Here is a 4,896-nt window from a genome sequence, read left to right as displayed (position 1 = left end):
CGAAAATTCAATCTGAGACAAGTAAACTGTAGCTGTGCAGCAATTAACATTTAATATATTCATGATACCATTAAATTAAATCCTGAAATTAGTCGATGTCTGAAAAGTGAAAATGTACACTAATGTTAAAACAAAATCCTAAAACACCCACAAACCCCCTAGTCATCTACACACGTACACACAAATCCAATGTTGGCACCGTGCAGAGAGCAACTCCCTTTTCTATTATCAACAGGCAGGTCATGTTGGCATTTTAGCGGCACACTTTCAGGGGGCAACTCTCTGCGTTTGCAGGTCTTAACCGGCTCAAAGTCCTTAGGAACGAGGAAGCCTCGTATTTTCTTAGGATCTCTTGAGCTTGGGATGTGTATGATTTTACTGGGGTGATTCTTCGGTTCTTTGAGAAGGACTGAATCGTGATAGCTGATCTTAGTTGTTTGTTTGATTGTTAGATCAACTTGGAATGTACTGATTGGATTGGTGATGGGGTTGGTTGGATCAGAGTCTCGTTTAGTAACCATTTCAGATAGATCATCCCTAGATAATAGAGCATGATCGTGATCTAACTCAGTAATCTGCCCCAAAGTGGACGAGTTATCGTCCTTCCTCTGGGACGAGTTATCATCCCTGATCCTCTGGGAGGAGTCCGGTACAGAAGTAGGCTCAAGTACCACTATATTAGGTACCATCATGTTAGGTACCACTATGTGAGGTGCAGTCTTCAGCTTTGGTACGTTTTCAACAGGAAGTGAGATTGCCGGAGGAGGAGTGTTGCGGAGGGAGCCGGCTGTTTTTTCTTCGATTATACGAGGGACGTTAGGGCTGGTTGATTGCATTTGATCCCTGCTTAACTTCTCTGCAGAGAATTTTGGGGCTTATTTTCATTTTTGAAATTTTTATTTTATATGAAAATCTGTTCATATCTAATTATGATATTATATTGAAACTGATCGAAAAGTTCGACTGTATTACTATTAACTACTAACTACTTTTCTTGTAAGAAAATAAGCCCCAAAATATCAAAATTAATTCTACTGGCATTCTGCTTTACTTACAACAAAGTCAAGAAATGATAATCGAAGAAAATCAACGAATTAGAAATGTCGAATAGTTCGACATTCGAAAGACAGGCCATATTTTGTTACATTAGAGCAAATCCGAAATTTTGGGGCCTTTTCCACATAACTAAGATTGCCGTTCAAAGCACACAACATATTATTTTATTTTTTTATATGTACTCCGCCAAAAATCTCATCTCATCAATAAAATTTATTGAAAATCAGTTACAAGTTTCTTTAATCTGTAGTTTTTGTAAACCAAAACTTCAAAAGATGAATACAAGCTCCTAGAACTTTTGAAAAACTAAATGATATAAAGAAGAAATAAATGCTAGTTACCTTGCTCCTCCCCACTAGGTTCAGAGACACTGTATCGGGGTGAATTGGCAGTGTTCCAACTCCTCATCATAGCTGTGGGATCCATCATAGCACTTTGCATCATGGGGGACATCATTGGAGGCACCATCGGAGGTATCATGGGAGACATCATTGGAGGCATCATTTGAGGCATCATTTGGGGACTTTGCTGTGAATAACCTGGAAAATACATCGGAACATTGAAAATCAGAATCGTGACATTGTAGCATTGTATTTTATGCTGTGTGCTGATATGGCGCAACTTTGGTTAATTGCATTGATATTGGAATTAACTACAAAATATTGATTTCAGTTATAATTTATCTCTCAGATTGAGAAGTTTCACTACAAATCATTCCTTCTCCATCAGTTCATCATTCAGATTTCATTTGCTCATATGGATTATGGAGTGAGGGGGCATACACATTACACATTTGTCACTTCTGGTCAAGCACATTTTCTCGCGCGAGTTTGAGTGCACGTCATCACGTGGTATTGTTAACAGTGAGTGTAGGTATACCTGTGTTACAATGATTTCCTGCACAACAACAACCCGTACTAGTCGACACAGTCGTTACACTAGCGTTGATCTCCATAAGGGCCCTGAGAAGAGGTCTAGTATCCAGGGTAGGTAGAGGTGGGTCGTTATAGGTTGAGTCCTGATCTTCTCGAGCTCGAAACAGTGACCTGAGAGATTGATCATAAGTTTACGAAATATAAAAAATTATAAAGTGGATTCTGTATAACCTAAAAATACGATGCATTTTTTTCATAACAATAATATTGCTTTGAACCAGTGGCGAACAGGTTTTCTAGGCTAATCAAGCTATCATTTGTAAAGGAGGCTTAAAACTTTTAAACGTGTGAAAAATATCAAAATAACAATTTTACCTTCTTGTTACCCTGCTGATGTGGCGTCTTGGGAAGGTACGCATTGGAGTAACCCAGGTTTTAGAGTACCAAGGTAGGAAACTAGCATGTTCCTTTTCTCTTTGTAAAGGCTTGATATTGAATTTGTGCTGGGTCGGTTCTAACAACCTGTACCGTGCTTCATTCCTTTTCCTTCTAGCATCATCCCGTTTCTTCTTCACCACATCATGTCCATTATCCGTCCCTCCTCGTATTTCAACAGCTGGTCTAATGTCAGATATATTATTTTCCTCCTGACCAGCAGATCCAGACAGTGGTCCATCTCTCAGCCCTGGTTTGTCACAATCACAAACAGGTAACCTCTGTATCATCCTACAAGCACAACACAACCCAGGTGAAACTGCAGACTGGCAGCCTGGCAGACTGCCAGATATGACGCAGACTGCTGCACAGGGTGTGTTCCTTGGTGGTTTATTGGAGATGCTTGTAATACGGGTTTTTCACAAGAGCATTGAGGGTAAGGATTATGCCCTGTTTGCTGAATTATTTTGCTGCCACTTGCAGGCCCGGCAGAGAGAACTGGTTGCAACCTTTCGTTTGCTTGTTCAATGTAAGATTTAGCGACTGTTTGATTTTCGAATTCTGTGGCGAAATCCATAGCCCCACAGACAAGTATTTAGGTCCAATTATAAGTGAAAACACATGAATACTACCCGCGCTCCATCGTTAATCATGCAACTCTAAGGAAATATTGTATTACTAATGTTGATCATGATGGGGTAACTTAAGGGATATGGGTATTCAAAGACTTGAGGCATTTCAGAAGTCAAAATTAAGGGAAATGGAAGGTTACGTTTTGGGATCAAATTTCGCCTTTGAATTTGGATATTGGAATTTCTAATATTGAATAGTAAAATGTTAACATTCACTGTCTTCACACTTTTACAAGGAAATTGTAATAAACGTCTACAAGATGGACTACAAAAGTCATATGAAAACTGCTGATAAATGCATGAAGTAGAGGACAAAACACCATGTTGTTGCATGATTTGCTGACATCGTATATGATACGTTTCTAATATGTATATTTAAACCTTATAATTGCATAGTTTTGACAGACAAAAACATAAATCTTTGAATGAACAGCAAAAAGGTGCCGACAAAGAGCGGTTTGATCCAAACATCTTATTTTAATAGTCAACATATTATGTTAGAACTTAGTATGTCAATATGATGACGTAAAAATCGTCTGTCAATTCACGATTATTTAGATACATTGATGATGTTACCGTACATAATAATTTTGAAAGTTCTTGTAAAATGACGTATTGCAGTGATGTAACGTATAATAGTACTAGTAGTGGTGTATAAATTACAAAGTGGTTTTACACTAAAATCCGTCCGCCAGATTTACCGGTATCCCGGCCGTTTATTTACTTTACTACTTTACTTTACTATACTTTATAATGACTTCAAATTCATGCATCAACTTGTCTCTCGAGAGAACTATTAACCATGATAGCCTTGACCACGTTTCTAATTTGTTCACCGATGTGGAGCTAATGCCACTTATAGGAGTCAGCGGTTAATGGAGGCATATGGCATTTGAAAGACTTACAGTGATGTACATATATATCGCAAGCAGCAACATGCTGAGGGTACTTCAGATGGCTGTCCAGTGCAGCCCAGTGCAGCCCAGTGCAGCCCAGTGCAGCCAATTAACGACCTTGAACATTACTTTTACTGGGGGAGATAGTGAACAGATGGTGAACAGTTTCCTAAACCTACCCTCCTCGCTGATACATCTGTGATGTGTTGGCTCTGTGTCAGAGGGTTGGATAGTAGCAGTTGTCGAACTGGCAACTTTAACGTTATGCAACAACAACATATCAACAGGGGGATTCTTTATAGTAAGGAGACGCCTGATCTCTATAGAGTTGGTGCAGTACCAACATCAACAGCTAAGCACCATCCGCAAGGTGTTGCAGAGCTGCACCTCGTGCTTAGAATGTTTTACAGCAACAACATGTTGCTACGGAGGCTGGTGCTGAAGAGCCTGACTGTGTTTTGAACTGAATTTTTTTAAATATTTATATTGTTGTAAAATTATTATATTGCATGTAAAATTTTATTATTAATATTATATTGCATGTTAAATTTTATTATTCAAAGATGAATTATATTGGTTTTGAACAAGATCAGAAAAATACCGTGTTTCATAATAAAGAAGCAATCAATAGTATAGATGATTATAAAACAATAACGTCTTGTAAATTAAACAATTGTCTGCGGGTCCACATCTTCAAAAGAAGAGAATTAGTTAGTTGTTATTTATATATAAATTGTTTTTAATTTTACAAAAATTCTGCGCATTGTTTTACTGTCAAATCAAACTAAATATACGACTAGCAATACCAGTTCACATATCTAGACTCAAACATTATTAACACCAGAGAACACATCTATGAAGCGATATGTATTGTCCTTTAAAGCTATCCGCCAAAGGACTAGCTTGTGAACCCAAATACTGCATTCGATATCGTCTCTCAATGTAGCCGCGATGACTATTCTTGCTCCAGTGAGCAACCCACGCTGTAGTTGGTATTCCACC

The sequence above is a fragment of the Bolinopsis microptera genome, chromosome 13, assembly GCF_026151205.1.
Source record: "Bolinopsis microptera isolate Bmic1 chromosome 13, MBARI_Bmic_1.0, whole genome shotgun sequence".
NCBI lineage: Eukaryota > Metazoa > Ctenophora > Tentaculata > Lobata > Bolinopsidae > Bolinopsis > Bolinopsis microptera.
This window is presented reverse-complemented; position numbering follows the sequence as displayed.